General features: G+C 46.5%; 1 long non-coding RNA gene across 1 annotated transcript in view; it reads left to right on the top strand.

Annotated features, from left to right (window-relative positions):
• LOC147637214 (uncharacterized) overlaps nucleotides 1–21,549 on the top strand; it is a 33,207-nt gene that overhangs the window by 647 nt on the left and 11,011 nt on the right. The window lies entirely within an intron of this gene.

Here is a 21,549-nt window from a genome sequence, read left to right as displayed (position 1 = left end):
GCTCCATCCTGTACCATACTGGGGGTATACAATGATATACATCAATGAAGGGAGTGTCCACAGCTCCCTCCCCCTGAAGAACATGCCTGGGTCTGTTCTGAAGCGAGCCAGTCGCTCCGCACCCTCTTTGTGAAACTGAGCTCTGATCTCTGAAGCGAGCCAGTCGCTCCGCATCCTCTTTGTGAAACTGAGCTCTGATCTCTGTCATCTCTCTCTAGTATAGGCGTGGTGTTCGAAAGCCAGGTGTCCTCTGTCTCCTGTGGGCTCTGAGTGTCTTTACTCTTTGGAGAGTAATTCCCTGCTGTGTAGGGGCTGGGAGTGGGGTGGATCTCTGAAAAAATGTAGTAATCTGTGTCTGTCGTCCCCCCTCTGGAGCTGTCTGAGCCTGTAATGATGTCTCTGTGATGCTGTATGTCTAGAATGAATCTCCCCAGTATGCGCTGGTCTGCTACCTCAAAGATCTGGCGTAGGGAATGTGGCTCTCTGAATAAAATGGCATATCTCTCTCTGATGGCTGTATATGCTCTGCATCTGCATACATAATGCTCCTCACTCTCCACCTCCTCTCTGCACAATCTGAATACCCTCTCCTCTCGGGGGATCCGTGCTGCTTTGCCAGTCTCGATCTCCAATCGATGTGATGAGACTCTAAGCTGACCAATAGCTACTCGGGAGCCGTGTGGTAAAAAGCCCTCCATGTATCTAGGCCTCTCTATAAATCCATCATCTATTATACTCATGAAGTGATCTCTATACTATAGCATTTTCGGTGGAAGAGCCTGAATAGGCGATATCCATGTCTCTCGTGTATAGAGCTGCCACCATAGGTCCTATCTCAATACTTTGTTCCTCTCACTATGAGAGAGACGGATATGTGGTGCATCCCTGTCATACTGGAATGGTGGTAGATGATCCATGTCTAGGCCATGCTGTGAGAACCAATGTGTGACCCGTGCATACCATGATCCTCTGTCTCCTGCCTCAGCCAGCTGTCTAGATGCCTCAAAAGCTCTGTATGACAATCTGTCCTGTGGCATCTCTCTGAATCTGTCTAGCAGGCATATAGTCTGGAATATGGCCTCTACCATCACAGGAGACGCAGCAAACTCTGCTCGAATAATGTCATGAGGTGCTGACGGTTTGCTGCGTATCATGCGTGCCATCATGAGGGCTTGTGGTTTCTCTATTTGTGTCCACCAATGGGTAGCAAGTCCTGGCGCCCATACCGCTGCTCCATACATTAGTGCCGGTGTGACTAATGTGTCAAATAGCCACCCCTTCATTCGGGGCTCCTGAAAATGCGCCTGGTGTGGCACTGTCTCTCTAGCATAGCCAATGCTGCATATCCCCGTGTCAATCAGGCTCTGGCCTGCTGAACCCATGGTGAAGCGCGTGGTTGCTGCCAGAGAAGGTAACCCCTAGGTACACATGATGTCACCACCTCCACCTGGCGTCCTGCGAGAGTGAATGTCAGCTCCTGCCGTGTCTCGATGTATGAAAGACTATAACCTTGGTTTTCCCAAGGTTCACAGTAAGACCCCTCTGTGTGCAGAAATCATCGAGTGCATGTAGATGCTGTTGTAGACCTCTTGGAGACTCAGACACTAATACGATATCATCAGCATAAAGCATAATATGTACTGAGGTACCTGCTAGATCAACTCCATCTCCGCCTCCCCGTGTAATGAAGTCAGCCACCTCATCAATGTATAACCCAAATAGCGTGGGGAAAAGCGGGCATCCTTGCTTCACACCAATGGTGCTAGCAATAGTCTCGGACATACCTCTTGGGCATCTGACTCGCCTAAAAACCTGCTCATATAATGCATAGATGCCCCATGTCATATCTGCTGGTATGCCAAGAGACTACAGGCGCTGAAAGAGCCTCTCTCGTGGTACTGTGTCAAATGCCTTTCCACAAAGCAGCAATAGAGCTTTCTCTTCCTCACTCTGGCGTGATCAATCATACATCTCAAAGTGAATACATGGTCAGTGGTAGAGAAAGCTCTCCTGAAGCCTGCTTGCCCTGATGAGCGTAAACCTGCTCGCTCAGCATATAAGCTAAGCTCTTGATCCAACATTGCACCATAGAGTTTGGCCAACACGTGGCCAACCATAACCGTCCTATAGTTGCTCGGATCGAGCATATCCCCTGTTTTGTGGATCGGCACAATGGTGTGCATCGTCCACTCCACAGGCAAACCCTCTGCTAGTGCCCTGTTAAATAGGTGTGCAAGAAAAGGAGCCAAAGAATCTACTACATATATGAGATGCTCACCCTGTAGGCCCATATGGTCAGTGGCCCGTCCATGCTGTAGGCGGCGATAGCTTCCTTTACCATCGAGTGGGTAAAGAAGCTAGCTGTGGTAGGTCGAGGCTCCTGTGGTGGCTGAGGTATAGTGGCTGTTGTGGGGCGTGGTATAGGCCCTCTGCATATGTGTGCCATGTCTGTGGGTGTGCAATGGGTGTCGGTGTCCGGGGCTCTCTGAAGTGCCGCCATGAGATAGGGCTATCTCTACTCATGAAGAAATGAAAGATCTCTAGCTCGTGTATCTCTGCGAAGGTCCGCCTTTTGCGGGGGCGAGTAAGTCTTCTCATCTCTCTCCTCGACTCCTGCTCTATGATGGCTCCCAAGGCGCTCTATATGCGGAGCCGTGAGTATAGGGCTCTGCTCTCGTCACATCATACCGTTTGTTCTGGGGCATAGTCCCAGATCTTGCAGGCTCTCCTGAGTGGACACGATGTGGGAAGCTCTGTTAATAATGCAGCCGTGTGTAGGAGTGATGCCAGCTGGGCTGTAATGGTATCCATAGGTGCCAGGGGATCCATGAGTAGGAGCCCATCCTCTACTCTGCCAGTGTATATGTCTGCCATGTCATGTGTGAAGTAGATGGTAGTGTGTGGCATCGGTATGTGGGGGGCTGGTGATACTGGTGATCGGGCTAGTGAAAATGCCAAGTATGTATGATTTGCCCGAGGTGGGATGGAGAATGAGGTGATAAGCTGTGATGCCTCCAAAGACCCCATAATGTAGTCCACCACCGTGCCTCCAGTCCGTGTATGACCCCCATGTGGGAAGCATGTCAGCCCTCCTGATCCCGGCCACTGTAGCATCCCGTTATAAATAATGAGACGATGCCTGGCTCCCAACTCTAGTAAGTGGTCCCCATAATGTCCTCTGTCTGGTCCAGTGTCCTCTGATGCCCGACTAGCCCCTATCTCCTCTGGATCCATAGGGTGGAGGGTCTCCATGTCATCATAGTCATACACCTCACACTGTCTGCTCTGTGTGGGCATTGAAGTCATCTGTAAGAAATACTTCCCCTAGTGTAGAATAATGCATAATCTCCTCTGACAGACAAGTGTATAGCGAGGCTCCTGTCTCCTCCTCTTGTGGCATGTCCTCTGTGATGATATAGGAGGATCCTGATAAAGGAAAGTAACATAGGGCTATGTATATAACCCTGTCCTGTGAGAGCTGTAAGCTGATCCACATGTATCTGGCCTCTGGATCATGTGCTACCACTCTCAGTCTCCCCTGTAGCTCTCGTCTGAATAGAACTGCTACTCCCCCGACCCTCTCAAGGTACCCTGGCGTGTAGCCCTCACTCTAGACTCTGATGTGTCTCTGTCAGAAGTATGATGTCTCTCCCCACCATAACATGCTCCAGTCGTCCAGGCTGCACCCATAGTGAACCATTACAGTTCCATACTGCCATGTGTATCTTTGTCAGTGGCCTAGTCTGTGTTCCATAGGCCCCAAACCGCTAATCCATGGGCCGGCCATCAATGATGACCTGACCATCTCGATAGAAGGCCTTCTTGCCTTCTCTCCTCGTGTGTAAGACTCGTGGCATGCAAGCTCTCCTATGCTCTAGTTGCATCCTCGTGAGATCATCATCCAAGAAAATAGGAGCTCCCTCTAAGCCTCGTTTTATGACCCTCTTCCTGAAGGTGACCCTCTCCGTCTCTCCTGCAAACTGTAGGATGAGGGCTCGCTTGCGTGTTGAGTCTTTCCCAGCTCTCCATGCTTTGGTGAAGGGGAGAGGGTCCTCTTCCATGTAGCCTAGCTTCATGCATAGAAGCTGTCCATCAAGGTGGTTCCAAACGTTATGTACGGTACGGATCCGTACGTACTGTACGTTGTTTGGTACGGAAAAAAATTTTAAGGTACGTAAAAATACGTACCATTGGTAAAAATACATAAAATCTCAGAAATTTCAGCCACCTACATAAAATTTCAGTCCATGTCCACATTGACATGTAAAACTTTCGAAATAGAGACACAACAAGGTCAAAAACCTACTAATTCAAAAGTGAGAAATTAGAATCACAAGTCAATGCATGATTGCTCTGACAAATTCAATGCACAACGCCATACAATTTCAATCAAGATTCAGCAATCATGCAATGCATAATATTTAGTGGGCAGCTCAGCTGAGAGAGAGAGAGAGAGAGAGAGAGAGAGAGAGAGAGAGAGACTTGAAGGAGAGAGAGGCTGAGAGCTCTATGCACGGTCCACAGAGGATGGGCTAAGGCTTTGAGAGAGAGAGAGAGAGAGAGAGAGAGAGAGAGTTATGTTGGGGGCCTGAGCAAGGGTGGGTGGGGAAAACGGGTGTACCGACGGCGATAGTGAGAGAGAGAGAGTGCGACTGTGAAGGCCCTTACCGGAAGGTGTGCGCCGTACAGAGTCCAGACGCTATCGCAGGCGAAACGTTTATCGTCGCAGGCAAGCAAAGGAGGGGGGGGGAGAAAAAAAAAACGGCATACGGATCGATCCGTACGTACGGATCCCCGTACGGTACGGATGTACGGTGCGGATTGGATCCGTACATACGTTTTGATCCAACCTTGCTGTCCATCTTTCTCGGGAGTGGAGTTGGGTGTCTCGGCTATACCTGTGACTCGAATGTTGAGGCGGCGGGCCTCATCTTCTCCTCCTCAATGGTGGTGTGAATGATTTGATGTTCTTCCCTTTGAGTCTCCTCCCTCACTTCTTTGCGGATGTTCTTCTTCACCACCTCAACCCATCCTGACTGCTTAGCTTCGAGTTTTCCCTCCATGTCCTTTGTGATCTCCTTGGAGATCTCTTCTTTGATGGCCGTGAGAGTGTTCTCATCGATCTCCCCTTCTTCCTTCTCGGTGTTCTTGACGGCTACCAGTTCCACTTTCAATGCACTCACCTCCTCCTTGAGTGCTGTGTTCTCTTGTTCAAGGTCCATGACCCGTGCTTCGAGGGCCGGTGTAGTTTGTTCTCCACCTCATTGAGGTTGGAATCGAATGTCTTCTTATTCTCCTTGATTAGTGCCTTCATTGCCGTCTCGAGTGCCTCGAGTTTCTCTTGGAGACTTGGGGCGATTGAGAGAGAGAGAGAGAGAGAGAGAGAGCACAGGTGGGGAGGGAGAGAGATCTAGAGAGAGATGTGTATGAGAGAGAGAGAGACAGAGAGAGATAATTGTGCATGTATGTCGTGTGACTCACGTATGTATGTGTGAGAGAGAGATAGTGCGTGTATGTGGTGTGACTGTGTGTGTGTCCTAGAGAGAGAGAGATATAATTGTGCATGTATATGTGACTTGCATATGTGTGTGTTAGTGAGAGAGAGAGAGAGAGATAGTGCGTGTATGTTGTGTGACTCACTTGTGTTTGAGAGAGAGAGAGAGAGAGCTGAGTCGGTGTGTAGGAGATCCGAGAGAGAGTGAAAATAAGAGAGAGATGATGGTTTGGAGAGAGAGAGAGAGAGAGAGTGAGTGAGTGAGATCATATTAAACGTCTACTAAAGGCTAAATTGGCCTATGAGACAAAATCTGCAAATACAATATGTGTCCATGTTCTTTAGGTATCATGGAAAATGAAAAACATAACAAAACCGAAAAGTATTATACCCAACTCGAACTGATGTGGGGGTAGAGGGGTAGCTATATCTATGCTCAATGCAAATCTAGCATGCTATAGAATGTACAAATTGAAATGCAAGCTAGCTATCTCCATCCAGAGGATGTGGGTGGATGTAGTAGTTCATACATCGGACATGGGCTAGAAGATCTCCCAAATCTGGACCCAGTCGGACACCCACAGGCCTCTAGCCCTGCTCTATGGTAGCGTGTCAAGATATCATCAATTTGTACCTAGAGCAGTTGATGTGGACGAGGACCTGGTAGCTATGGCCTCCGAGTGGCTCGGGCCTCCCTAGCTCTCAATGTGGTAAGCCCACGTTTGGTAGTTGGAGGTAGTGGGTGAGGCTCTAGACCTGCCAATGATGAAGGGGTTGCTGATGGTGAAGGGGCTATCACCACCATGGGCATGAAAAATCTAGTGATCTATGGGCTGAGCTAAGGTGGGTCGTATCAATTGGGCCTGTAGGGTCTTCTCTTTTTGTTTGCGTATCTCCAGGAGGAACAATCTCAAGCATCTCTGGTCTGGATAACCCATCACTCGACTAAGTGGGCCAAACCCCTCTCTGAATAAGCAATGGTATCTCCCTTTGATTTCATAGTAAGCTGGGCATATGCATACATGGTGCTCCTCATACTCAACCTCCCTATGGCATAATCTACATAATCTGGCCTCGGGGGGTATCTGTGCAGGTCAGCCAGTCTCAATCTCAAGGGTATGTGAGAATACTCCAAGCTGCCCAATGGTCACTCTCATGGCATGTGACATATATGTGTCCATATATTAACCCATCCTCGGAGAGCCGTAGAAAATGGATTTGATAGAACTACATCTTTGTCTTTAGAGGCTTTATAGGATCATTCCATGTCTGTCAAGTATTTATCTACAGTAGATCATATCTTAGTACTCAGTTCCTCTCTACATGTGAGAGTTTGTAGTGCGGGGAGTCCTCATCATACTGAAAAGGGGGGAGTCTATCCATATGTAGCCCATCTTGTGAGAACCAGTGTTTAGTGTCGTTGCATACCATGAGCGGTCACGACCATGAGTGTCAATCTGCTCGGATGACTCCAGGGCATGGTGGGGGGAGTCCGCTCAGGTCCATGGCTCTGACTCTTTATATGAAGGCGATCATCAGAAATAGGGCCTCGATCACCATGGATGATGCAGCAAACTCTGCCCGTACAATCTCATGTAGCACTAATGATTTGTTGTGGATCATCCATGAAAGCATAAGGATCTGGGGCTTCTGAATTTATCACCAGTCATATGAAGATAGGTTGGGGGCCCATCCTAGTGCAACATACATCATGGCTGGAGTGACCAAGGTGTCAAAAGCCACCCCTTTGTACGAGGTTCCTGAAAGTAAGACTGGTGGCATTGTCTCTCTAGAAAGCTAGTGCCGCATATCCTCGGGTCAGTTGGTGTTGTGATGCCCATCGCATGGAAAAGTACCCTCTTATGCTAGTGAATATGATCCCAAGATATACGTATGAGCTCACCACCTCCACCTGGCTGCCTTGGTACATAATCCTCGTGCCTCTCACTCGTGATGTATGGAAAATCATCACCTTGGTTTTCCCAAGGTTTACTGTCAACCCCCTCTGTGTACAAAACTCCTCAAGAGCACAAGTGGGGAGTGAGAGAGAGCTCTGTGTGTGTGTGTGTGTGTGTGAGAGAGAGAGAGAGAGAGAGAGAGAGAGAGAACTATATTAACGTCCTTTAGAGGCCACATCTGACCTATAAGAGTTTGTGTGTGAGAGAGAGAGAAAGAGAGAGAGAGAGAGAGAGAGAGAGAACGAACTAAGTTTGTATGTAGGAGATTCGAGAGAGAGTGAGAATAAAAGAGAGATGATGGGTTGATGTCAGATGATAGCTTGGAGAGAGAGAGAGAGAGAGCGAGAGAGAGCGAGAGAGAGAGAAAGAAAGAAAGAAAGAAAGATTTTATTAACGTCTTCCAAAAGACCGAACTCGGCCTATGAGAGACAAATCGGAGTACCTGTATGGGGTATCCTCTGTCATCCCAACAAAATGAAAAAGTACTGAACAAAAAAGCTGAATCTGGGTGTGCAGGGGATGGAGCTCTACTACTAGGAGAATGCAAAGCTATATGCATGGAGTATACAATCATGATATGCAACCTAGCTAGCTCCATCCTGTACCATACTGGGGGTATAAAATGGTATACATCAGTGAAGGGGGTATCCACAGCTCCCTGAAGAACATGCCTGGGTGTGCTCTGAAGCGAGCCAGTCGCTCCGCACCCTCTCTATGAAACTGAGCTCTGATGACAGGAAAAGAAAGAGAGAACTAAGTGTGTGTGTGTGTGTGTGTGTGTGTGTGTGAGAGAGAGAGAGAGAGAGAGAGAGCGTTCTCTCAGCTCAGCTACTACTGGACACAGATGTTATTTCGTTATGGTCTACGGCGGCTCGGCTGGCTCATCTTTGATGCTTTTATGTGGGAGGCTTATTTGGCTAGGAGGCTTTCTTATTAGTGTACAGGTTTGCATGGTCATGATCCTTTAGAGGATCTTTTGTGGGGTTTTTTTGGGGCCATAGGTTCTGTGTGAGCCATGTGGCTGATGTACATTTTTACATATAATATAAAACACCATTTTACGAAAAAAAACAGAAGAAAAAAAAGAGAGAGAGCGTATGTAGACGCGAGGAGGGCACGCGAGGAGAGAGGCGAGGGCACGCGAGAGAGAGAGAGAGAGAGAGAGAGAGAGAGAGAGAGGTTTTGGATCGATCTATGAAGGTGCTGATTTAGGGTTTGCAGCTACTGATTTAGGGTTTGTAGCTACTGAATTAGGGTTTTCAGGTGCTGAATTAGGGTTTTCAGGTGCTGAATTAGGGTTTGAGAGAACGGGTTTTCTTTGCTTTTGTACATGGATTTGGATGACCCGGTTGCTGCTGTTGGTGGCATGGCTGCCAATAGCCTTAACATGGATCTTATTGAGGAGATGATCGAGAAGGATGTGGATTATGCTTCAGATGCCTCGGAGCAACAAAAACGTCAAAGGCTTGATGTTGATGCAAGCTACACTCCGGTGAATGTTGGAGAGAATGTAGAGGAAAGTTCTCAGGTACCTTCTCCGGAGTTTGCACGTTTGTTGCAGATCACTGGTGAGCTTCTGCAAGAATATGTGAAGGCAAATAGCATGCAAATGGCTGTAGTAGATAATGGTGGTGTGGCTGATGTATGCATGGAGACTCCTTTGTTGCTACAACAGCTAGCAGATTTTCATGATCGTGCTGCTATCTTCTTCTTTACTGGGCGTATTCCGTTGTTGTTGCCTTGTCTTAGAGCATGGTTGGGCCGCTTGGTGTCGCTTGAGGCACTTGAGGAGATTTATGATGGTCCGAGAGGCTTTTATGAAATACTTTTTCGCACTTTGGAAGCCCGTAGGGCAGTCTTGGAGCAGGTGCCACTCTTTTTGGATGGGTAGTTGGTTCATGTGGTTCCGTGGAAGCCTATGGCAGAGTACCAAGATATGTTGTGCCAGGCTTGCCCAGTTTGGGTTGAAGTGAAACAATTCCCACCAATGTTTTGGCGTGTTTTACCAGGTCTCATGCGAGTTATCGGTGATGTCTTGGTGGTGCCTCGAATGACATCTAGAAACCGAAATCGTCTATGCATGTTGTGGGATACTAGGAGACCTAGGCCGACACATTTGCGTGTCAATATGGCTGGGCTGCAACCTTTAATGTATGAATTGAGGCGGGATACATTTGCTGGCCACTGTTTCAAATGTGGTGAGATGGGCCACTTTGTCTCCGAATGTCCTAAGAAAGAACAAGTTGTTGCTACTACCAAGGATATCGTTGATGGGCAGTTACCCGTGGAAGATGAGCATGATGCTCCTTTACATGATGCCCAGCACATGGATGTACATGTGGATGTTCAGAATGAGGTTCAGCAGCCATGGGTGGAAGTACGTGGTAAAAAGACACGATTTGTTGCCCCGCGGGGGGATTTCTCAGATGCTGTTTGGCGGGGGCCTTTGCGTACTCATCAGGGACCCTTACATACATATGCTCGTCGCTCTTTGGGTTCAGGTGCCCAGCAACAGACCAGGATTGAGAGGCCGGGAGGCCAACTTTCTCAAGGTACAAGGGCTCTTGGGGTGGATAGAGTAGAACGCTATCCTACTAGAAGTCGCCTAACAAAAGAAGCACAACAACAATTGCCTCTTGTGTTTGGTTCGAAGGGTGAGGTCATCTTGCCATGGGACGATCATTACCCTTCGGCACGTGCTCGGGAACTCCAAGGGCAGTTTGAGATCACAAATACCATGTCTAAAAATGCAATGCTTCAAACGGTTCGTGATTTGGCAGATTGTCCTGGGCCTAGTACACGGCCTTGTTGATTCCTTTTCTAGGAAGGCTTATGAAAATTGTACAATGGAATGTAAAGGGTATTTCTTCACGCCAAAAGCAGTTCAGGCTTTGGCGTACAACTTTTTGTCATGTTTGGGATGTTTTGTGTGCAGTTGAACATAAGCAGCATAAGTTGGCTGGCAAAGCCTATGTATATAAGGGGTTTCATGTTTTCTACAGCGAACATCCTGCTTCGTAGTCAGGTGTTATGTTTGCTGTTCGTTCGCAGTTTCAGCCTTCTCTTGTGATTCAAGATGTTCATGGAAGATTTCTAGTGATACAGATTGTTTAGGATGATATGCCTTTATGGTTGTTAGGGGTGTATGCTCCAAATAATGCTCGTGCACGCCGTTTGCTGTGGAATGACTTGTGTGCTCTTTCAATCTCTCACCCTGGCTTTGTGATGGGAGACTTTAATATGTGTGTCTCCAAGGAGTAAGCCACGTCGCCTCATTCTGTAATGGATGGCCCGGAGAGAATGGCGTGGGAAGCTTTTGCAGCAAAGTCGCTAAAACAAGACATGTGGTCTTGGTTGCATCCAGATGAAAGGGGTTACACTTATGCCTCACAACAGTTTCGGGGCACTTATGCTAGATTGGATAGGATGTATATCTTACATCAAGATCTCTTTTTGCCAGAGGTTCTTACTATGATGGTTGATCAGCAACAGGTTTTGTTGTATCATTGGCCGCTTGTGTTTGAAATGGTCTATCATCCTGTAGATGCATATAAAGGCTTGTTGAGACGATTGCCTTTGCGCTTAAATCACACTTTTTTGGAGCATGAAGTTTTTGATGTTTATATGCGTCAGTTGATACGACATTTCTCCACAAGAGTGTCCATGGCTGATTATCATGCTTGGCCAGTGTTGTTAGAAACATGGTGAGCTAGACTAAAGTTGGAAACTGAAGTGAGAGAAGACAAAGACACACTGAGATACTTCCATTGATGTGACCCCTTGAATATATAGGGGGAAAGTACAAGAGCTGAGCATGAGTGCATATGGGATAAATCCCTGAGTGCCACATGGCATACACTGAGATGACCAAGACTAAAAGTACTCCTAGTGAGCATTTAGTAAAAGTACTCCTAGTGAGCACTTAGTTCCAACACCCTCCTTAAGTGATACTAGGAGGACATGACTGACAAGATGACAGATGACAAAGATAGATAATAAGGCAAGATGAAGAGACTGATAACTGATGACTAGACAGACAGACAAGCCAAGATAAAATGACTAAGACTGAAAGACAGAAACATAAGACAAGATCCTAAGACACCCCTCCTCAAGTGATATCCTCATATGGGTCCACAAGGGTAGGGACAGAAATGGATCATAGACTTAGACATAGACAATCAGCTAGTAGATGAGGTCTCACAGACAAAGAGACTGTCAGATAGACATTAGAGAGTCTGGCAACTAGATGATAGATGGGGACATAGACAAAATGCCAAAGACATGTGGGTAACTAATCCACAAAAGATAGGCATATAGACAAGAGAATGACTGATTGTTGACAGACTGAGTGACAGATTGAGAGATGGACCTCAAAGATGGGCTCAAAGACAGATAGATCCACATGGCCTACATCATCGGTGACCAGAGGTGGTTTTCAAAGACAGAGAGAGGACCATAAGATATGTGGTTGTTACAGTAATAATGACTTGCTCAATATGTGAGCCATCTCCAGCACTATCGTCTGAAACCTTCTTTATGAAATCCCAAAGACCTTCTTTCATAAGATGATACTTGACTTTCATTTGCCAAGTATGAAAATTTTGCCCATTGAACTTATCAATGGATAGGAATGACTGAGTAGATGTAGCAGCCATTGGGAAGGTCTTACCACTCGTGAGATGTGGCAGTGTCTAATCCCGTACAAAGATAGAGTGTAGACTGAAGAAGATAGATGAGAGGTTAACTTAGCATGAAAAGAGAGCATATGAATGACTGAGATAAAATGAAAGCATCATTCCTCCACTTTTGAAAGCGCAGGTCTGCTGGACAGCATTTGGGGCCACTTCATTTTGCGACAGCCTTCCAAATGGTATGTCTAGCTAACCCGCAAGACTAATCAGCAAAATAGAATCGTAGTGAAGATTGAAGAGTTTTTTTACAGACCGGTTTGTAGAAGAACATTTCTTGTAGAGATCAATGTTCTCGCCCTCTTCGTTCTGCATCTCGAATCCATGTCATAATCTCTGGCTCCTTCTCCACGATGGTGTTGCTTCGGGGGCTATGAGCTTGAGGCGGCCGGGAGATCAAGAAGCACATAGGGTTTCGATTAGATGGCTTTCTGCAAAAAAGATATGAATGCGGACACAGAATAGCAGAGATTAGGGTTTTTGCAGAAGAAAAAAGAGGTTGTCATGGTCTTGAACCACGAATCGGATAAAGACCAGTGTAAAAGTGCCTGCGACCACAGCAAGGAATATCTTAGCCTTGGGCGGCTGTCGCTTGAACCAAAGAAAGTTGGCTCGTGGAAGCCACTCTACTGCTTATTCAGGCTCGCGAGTCACAAGACGAAGGCGCTGCTGACAGATATGACGTAAGACGAAGGCGCTGCTGACTGATATGACGGGCTGCAGAAGTAAAACGCTGGCACGCTGCTTGAGAGCTACGCAGAAGGGATGGAAGATGAGCTAGGGCTGAAAGGGAAGCTAGGTGGAGACCTGCTCTGATACCATGTTAGAAACATGGTGAGCTAGACAAAAGTTGGAAACTGAAGTGAGAGAAGACAAAGACACACTGAGATACTTCCATTGATGTGACCCCTTGAATATATAGGGGGAAAGTACAAGAGCTGAGCATGAGTGCATATGGGATAAATCCTTGAGTGCCAAGACTAAAAGTACTCCTAGTGAGCATTTAGTAAAAGTACTCCTAGTGAGCACTTAGTTCCAACAAGTGTTCCTTACCAACACTCGGAAATTAGCGCAGCATTATGGTCTTGCTAATGCCTCTATACAAAAACAGCATGTGGCTCTTCTTGAGTCGCTTTTAAAGGGCTTGCAGGCGTTCATGTTTACTGACTCTATGGATGCTGAAGTTGTGGATGCCATAGAATGGCTGAAAAAGGAGCTATCTAGGGTGCAGGAAGCACAATATGTTTGCTTTAAACTACTTGCACATCTTGATGCTTTGCAGGATGCTAACTGTCAATCTCATCGCTTCTATGATAAGTTGCATCAAAAACATATGCGTGAGAATATTGTTAGGTTGATGGATGCCCAAGGCAACCTTGTTACTCAACCTTCTGAGGTTATTCAGCATTGCATCAGGTTTTATGAAGATTTGCTTGCCCCTCGAGAGGATGTCTCGCCGGCTGTCCTGGCTGGCTGCAAGGGAGTCATTGTTTGCTGAAGTACGATATCAAGTTGACCCTGATGTGGCGGTTCAGCTTGATGCTCCTGTTACTCAAGGGAAAGTGGAAGCTGTTCTCTCCAAACTTCCCATGGGAAAGAGCCCTGGTTGGGATGGTTTGACAAATGAGTTTTTCCGAAAATATGCTGATCAGCTTGTAGAGCCTTTGACGCTTATTTGTCAAAGGGTTTGGGATGAGGGATATATGCCTGCCGATTGGAAGTTGGGCATACTTCATTTGTTGCCCAAAGTCCCTTCGCCTACTTCTTTGGCTCAATGGCGCCCGATCTCACTTATGGGTATTATGTGTAAAATCTTTACAAAAATTTTTGCCAATCGCTTTGCAGAAGGTGCTTCCTACTCTTATTCATCCATATCAATATGGATTTGTGCATGGCAGGAATATTTTGCATAATATTCTTAATGTTCAAATTAGAGTGGATTATGCCAAGGCAAAGAAGCAAGAGATTGTGATGGTGCAGCTGGATCTTGAAAAAGCTTTTGATCATGTCAGCTGGTCTTTCCTTTCTCAGTTAATGACAGCCATGGGCTTTGGTCCCAAAATGGCTAATTTGGTGCATTTACTTGGCTTTGGCTCTATCACGCGGATTATGCTCAATGGAGGACTTTCGGATGGTATTTCTCTCACCCGTTCTCTCCGGCAGGGCTGTCCTCTTAGCCCTCTTTTCTTTGCCATTGCCACTCATCCTATGTTATCTCGCCTAGATGCTATGGCATCGCATGGTGAAGTGGTTGGTTTGCATCTCCCTCATGGCAAGCAATTGGTTGCTCAAGCCCTTGCGGATGATACTTTTATGTTTCTCAGGGCCGAAAAAGCCAATATAGATCGAGCAATGGAAGCTTGGAATAATTTTGCATTGGCTTCTGGGCTGAAAATAAATTCAACAAAATCAGCCCTCATTGTATGCACAGAATTTGATCTTGAGGCATTAGGGTGGCAAGGCCATGTGGTGCATATAGAAGACATTGTTCGTCATCTTGGGTGGGTGTGGATGTGGACCCCCAAGCGCTTCTTGCTTGGATTTCTGCTCGGATCTCGGATAAATTTGTGTATTGGAAAGCTCAAGGGTGGCCTATGCACGTGAGGGTTAAGGTAGCTCAGGTTATTATGCTTAGCATGATTTCCTATTTTTTGCCTTTGCTACCTTGGATGCACAAATCTCTTCTCCATTTGGTTGCTCCCATTCGGTTTATGCTGTGGAAGAGGCAAGGAAATATTATGGGTCAAACATGGATAGCTTGGAATCACATTACGACGCCCAAAAGAATGGGTGGGGTTACTTTACTGGATGTCCGCTTGCATATGGTGGCGCGTAGGTGGGCGCTTTTTCAGGATATGTGTTTGCAGGAGCAGCCTTGGGTATTCATGGCTCATGGCTTGATTGAGTTGGAGGGATTGTCACATGGACGGACACGTGTGCAGGCTTCATGGTGGGATATTGTGAATGCGGCTCATCCTGTCCGTATTCGTTCATCTCACATTTATCGCATATTCTCCTTTCTTGGCATGAAGTTCTACTATTGGCTCGGTAGGATCCTGGTCATGAAAGACTACTTTTGAACTCTTTGCAGTTCGAAACATTTGTGGAGTCGCGTGTCATTGTTTGGCCAGACAGAGATGCTTCACGCATACAACTCAACCGCATGGTCAAGTTAGGCTTGGTTAGAATCCGAGATGCTGTGATACCTGGTCGTGATGACAGGCCATATTAGTTTCGTCGTATTCGGCAACACTTTAGGGTTCCTTGGACATTTCAGCCCCTATGGGTTGACATCATGCATGCAGTTGAGCCTTTTACTCCATTGCCTCGGCCATTTGCAGATCAGCCTTGGCTTGATTGGGCACTATGTAAATCTGGTGACTTGATATCACTTTCAGCTAACCAGGTCTATCATAAGCTCGTATCAGAGAAAGATTGGGTTTTAGCCAAGGCCAATAAGGTGTGGGGATTGCACAAGTCTAAATCATGGTGGCAGAAAACTCTTATGCATGGTTGGCAGTCTAAACTCCCTTACCGAGGTAAGGTTTTCATTTGGAGGATGTTGGTGGGAGGGTTACCTACACGGGATCAGCTCAGCCGTCGTAAAATTACATTGGCCTCTTGCTTCTTCTGCACGACATGCACTGAAACAGTTATGCATCTGTTCATGAGTTGTCGAGTGGCCCGTCAGATTTGGTCTTTTGTCTCTTGCGTTTGGAAGGCAGTAGAGAGGTCTACTATTTCGGCTCATCAGTGGATATTTGGGATTTGTCCTCAAGTAATTACTTCGGATAGTCACCTTGTGATATTCCATTTCCTTAGATGGAAAGGACTTTGGCATATTTGGACTACACGGAATGGGTTCATCTTTGATTCCTTGTCTGGAATACATGGGCACATTCTACGTATCCGCGGTTTGCTGCTTTGGCAGTTTTCTTCTCTTCTCTCAGCTCAGCTACTGGATGCAGATGTTATTTCGTTATGGTCTATGGCGGCTCGGCTGGCTAATCTTTGATGCTTTTATCTGGGATGCTTATTTGGCTAGGAGGCTTTCTTATTAGTGTACAGGTTTGCATGGTCATGATCCTTTAGAGGATCTTTTGTGGGGGGTTTTTTGGGGCCATAGGTTCTGTGTGAGCCATGTGGCTGATGTACTTTTTTACATATAATATAAAACACCATTTCACGAAAAAAAACAGAGAGAGCGTATGCAGATCACAACTAGAATAAAAATATTACATTTATTTTAAAAAACTCTTTTTCTTTTCCATAAAAAAACCCTAACTGGTCATCTTAATTCTTTAGCTAGCTAAACAATTATGTTTTGGAAAGAGAGAGGAAATTCTGCTAGAGTAACAGGATTTTTTAAAGATTTAGTATATCATTTTTAAAGTTGAATGAATGGTTTTATTTTTTTAAGGTTTAGTTTATTATTTTTGAAGTTAAATGAATATTTATTTAGTTTGTTAGTGTATATTTTACTTTCTTGGAGATTAATGTGTATTTTACGATAGAGGCCTTGTAGAATTTCAAGGTTTAGAGAGAGTTTTATTTGTGGTGCTCTTTTAATGGATCATAAAATCGGCATATAAAAACAATTTAGACCTTATGTGTGCTCTTTGAATTTATCGAGAATAATACTTGAATAATACACACACACATACATATGTGCGCAAGACAAGCAAGGCTAAGGCAAGGAAGCAATGGCATCAAAGAAAGCAAGACATGGCAATAGTGGAGCAGCAGAGCAGAGGGTAGAGGCCACGAACTAGGAGTTGCACTTGGCATGGAAGGAGACAAGGTGTGAAGAAGGTGGAGAGACGCGCAACCATTTGGGTTATCTACACATCGCGCACAACTCATAGCATGAAGCGCTCGATCCCCAGTCGCGTGAAGCTCTGCCTAAATGATATATGCAAATGAATCGATGATGTTGATAGACAAGAAAGAGATCTCATGATGCTGCTGATAGGAGCAAGAAGATAGAGAGAGGTACGATTGAGTTTGTGAGAGAGAGAGATCTACAAATGAGTTTGCATGTGTGTGTGTGTGTGTGAGAGAGAGAGAGAGAAATGAGAGAGAGAGAGAGAGAGAGAGAGAGAGAGAGAGAGAGAGAGAGAGAGAGAGAGAGAGAGAGAGAAGAAAGAAAGATTTTATTAACGTCTTCCAAAAGACCGAACTCGGCCTATGAGACAAATCAATGTACCTGTGTGGGGTATCCTCTGTCATCCCAACACAATGAAAAAGTACTGAACTGAAAAAGCTGAATCTGGGTGTGCAATAAGTACAATGAGTGGGGGAGGTGATGGAGCTCTACTACTAGGAGAATGCAAAGCTATATGCATGGAGTATACAATTATGATATGCAACCTAGCTAGCTCCATCCTGTACCATACTGGGGGTATAGAATGGTATACATCAATGAAGGGGGTGTCCACAGCTCCCTGAAGAACATGCCTGGGTTTGCTCTGAAGCGAGCCAGTCGCTCCGCACCCTCTCTGTGAAACTGAGCTCTGATCTCTGTCATCTCTCTTTGGTATAGGCGTGGTGTCCGAAAGCCAGGTGTCCTCTGTCTCCTGCAGGCTCTGAGTGTCTCTGCTCTCTGGAGAGTAATTCCTTGCTATATAGGGGCTGGGAGTGGGGTGGATCTCTGAAAAAATGTAGTAATCTGTGTCTGTCGTCCCCCCTCTGGAGCTGTCTGAGCCTGTAATGATGTCTCTCTGTGACGCTGTATGTCTAGAATGAATCTCCCCAGTATTGCCTCAAAGATCTGGCGTAGGGAATGTGGCTCTCTCAATAAAATGGCATATCTCTCTCTGATGGCTGTATATGTACTGCATCTGCATACATAATGCTCCTCACTCTCCACCTCCTCTCTGCACAATCTGCATACCCTCTCCTCTCGGGGGATCCGTGCTGCTCTGCCAGTCTCGATCTCCAATCGATGTGATGAGACTCTAAGCTGACCAATAGCTACTCGGGAGCCGTGTGGTAAAAATCCCTCCATGTATCTAGGCCTCTCTATAAATCCATCATCAGTGATACTCATGAAGTGATCTCTGTAGTATAGCATCTTCGGTGGAAGAGGCTGTGTAGGTGATATCCATGTCTCTCGTGTAAAGAGCTGCCATAGGTCCTGTCTCAATACTCTGTTCCTCTCACTATGAGAGAGACAGATATGTGGTGCATCCCTGTCATACTGGAATGGTGGTAGATGATCCATGTCTCTGTGAGAACCAATGTGTGACCCGTGCATACCATGATCCTCTGTCTCCTGCCTCAGCGAGCTGTCTAGATGCCTCAAAAGCTCTGTATGACAATCTATCCTGTGGCATCTCTCTGAATCTGTCTAGCAGGCATGTAGTCTGGAATATGGCCTCTACCATCATAGGAGGCGCAGCAAACTCTGCTCGGATAATGTCATGAGGTGCTGACGGTTTGCTGCGTATCATGCGTGCCATCATGAGGGCCTGTGGTCTCTCTATATGTGCCCACCAATGGGTAGCAAGTCTTGGCGCCCATACCGCTGCTCCATACATCAGCGCCGGTGTGACTAATGTGTCAAATAGCCACCCCTTCGTTTGGGGCTCCTGAAAATGTGCCTGGTGGCATTGTCTCTCTAGCATAGCCAATGCTGCATATCCCCATGTCAATCTGGCTCTGGGTGCTGAACCCATGGTGAAGCGCGTGGCTGCTGCCAGAGAAGGTAACCCCTAGGTACACGTATGATGTCACCACCTCCACCTGGCGTCTTGCGAGAGTGAATGTCAGCTGACTCTTGCCCTGTCTCGATGTATGAAAGACCATAACCTTGGTTTTCCCAAGGTTCACAGTAAGACCCCTCTATGTGCAGAAATCATTGAGTGCATGTAGATGCTGCTGTAGACCTCCTGGAGACTCAGACACTAATACAATATCATCAGCATAAAGCATAATATGTACTGAGGTACCTGCTAGATCAACTCCATCTCCGCCTCCCCGTGTAATGAAGTCAGCTACCTCATCAATGTATAACCCAAATAGCGTGGGGGAAAGTGGGCATCCTTGCTTCACACCAATGGTGCTAGCAATAGTCTCGGACATACCTCCTGGGCATCTGACTCGCCCAAAAACCTGCTCATATAATGCATAGATGCCCCATGTCATATCTGCTGGTATGCCAAGAGACTGCGGGCGCTGAAAGAGCCTCTCTCGTGGTACTGTGTCAAATGCCTTGCGGAAATCCACAAAGCAGCAATAGAGCTTTCTCTTCCTCACTCTGGCCTGATCAATCATACATCTCAAAGTGAATACATGGTCAGTGGTAGAGAAAGCTCTCCTGAAGCCTGCCTGCCTTGATGAGCGTAAACCTGCTCGCTCCGCATATAAGCTCAGCTCTTGCTCCAACACTGCACCATAGAGTTTGGCCAACACGTGGCCAACCATAACCGTCCTGTAGTTGCTCGGATCGAGCATATCCCCTGTTTTGTGGATCGACACAATTGTGTGCATCGTCCACTCCGCAGGCAAACCCTCTGCTAGTGCCCTGTTAAACATGTGTGCAAGAAAAGGAGCCAAAGAATCTACTGCATATATGAGATGCTCACCCTGTAGGCCCATCCTGTAGGCCCATATGGTCGGTGGCCCGTCCATGCTGTAGGCCCATCCTGTAGGCCCATATGGTCGGTGGCCCGTCCATGCTGTAGGCGGCGATAGCTTCCTTTACCATCGAGTGGGTAAAGAAGCTAGCTGTGGTGGTAGGTCGAGGCTCCTGTGGGCTGAGGTATAGGTGGCTGTTGTGGGGCGTGGTATAGGCCCTCTGCATATGTGTGCCATGTTTGTGGGTCTGCAATGGGTGTCGGTGTCCGGGGCTCTCTGAAGTGCCGCCATGAGATAGGGCTATCTCTACTCATGAAGAAATGAAAGATCTCTAGCTCCTGTATCTCTGCGAAGGCCCGCCTTTTGCGGCGAGTAAGTCTCCTCATCTCTCTCCTCGACTCCTGCTCTATGATGGCTCCCAAGGCTCTCTGTATGCGGAGCCGTGAGTATAGGGCTCTGCACTCGTCATCATACCATCTGTTCTGGGGCATAGTCCCAGATCTCGCAGGCTCTCCTGAGAGAGAGAAGAGGAGATCCGAGAATAAGTGAGAATGAGAGAGAGATGACGGGTTGCTGATAGCTTGGAGAGAGAGAGAGAGAGAGAGAGAGAGAGAGAGAGAGAGAGCAAAGCATAAGGGCCGCAAGCTAGGAGCTGCACTTGGCATGGAAAGAGAGAAGGTGTGAAGAAGGTGGAGAGACGTTCAACCTTTTGGGTTATCTATACATTGCACACAACTCATAGCATGAAGTGCATGTTGCACTAGTATTGATTTTGGATGTGAGTGCCAGGGTCCAATCACTAGTTGTGAAGCTTATCCTAAATGCTCTATGCAAATGAATCGGTGATGCTGATAGGAGAGAGAGATCGTGTCATGTTGCTGATAGGAGCGAGAAGATAGAGACATGTACAATTGAGTTTGTGTGTGTGTGTGTGTGAGAGAGAGAGAGAGAGAGAGAGAGCCACAAATAAGTTTGTGTGTGTGTGTGTGTGAGAGAGAGAGAGAGAGAGAGAGAGAGCTACAAATGAGTTTTTTTTTTGTGTGTGTGTGTGTGTGAGAGAGAGAGAGAGAGATAGAGAGAGAGAGAGAGAATTGTGCATGTATGTCATGTGACTCACATATGTGTGTGTGTTAGAGAGAGAGAGAGAGTGCGTCTGTGTCTGTGTTAGAGAGAGAGAGAGAGAGAGAGAGAGAGAGAGAATTGTGCATGTATATCGTGTGCTCATATATGTGTGTGTGTTAGAGAGAGAGATAGTGCGTGTATGTCGTGTGACTCGTGTGTGTTTGAGAGAGAGAGAGAGAACTGAGTTTGTGTGTAGGAGATCCAAGAGACAGTGAGAGAGATGATGGGTTGCTGATAGCTTGGAGAGAGAGAGAGAGAGAGAGAGCATATTAAACATCTACTAAAAGGCTAAATTGGCCTATGAGACAAAATCTAAAAATACAATGTGTGTCCATGTTCTCTAGGTATCATGGAAAATGAAAAACATAACAAAACAGAAAATTATTATATCCCAACTCAAACTTTTGTGGGGGTGGAGGGGTAGCTATATTTGTGCTCAATGCAAATCTAGCATGCTATAGAATGTACAAGAATGAAATGTAGGCTAGCTATCTCCATCTAGAGGATGTGGGTGGGGTGTGGGTGGATGTAGTAGGTCATACATCGGATATGGGGCTAGAAGATCTCCCAAATCTGGATTCAGTTGGCGGACACCCAGAGGCCTCTAGCCCTGCTCTATGGTGGCATGTCAAGATATCATCAATTTGTGCCTGGAGCGGTTGATGTGGACGAGGACCTGGTAGTTGTGGCCTCCAAGTGGCTCGGACGT

The sequence above is a fragment of the Cibotium barometz genome, chromosome 7 (assembly GCF_041138505.1).
Source record: "Cibotium barometz isolate CiBa-2024 chromosome 7, ASM4113850v1, whole genome shotgun sequence".
In the NCBI taxonomy this organism is placed as follows: Eukaryota; Viridiplantae; Streptophyta; class Polypodiopsida; order Cyatheales; family Cibotiaceae; genus Cibotium; species Cibotium barometz.
This window is presented reverse-complemented; position numbering and strand designations above follow the sequence as displayed.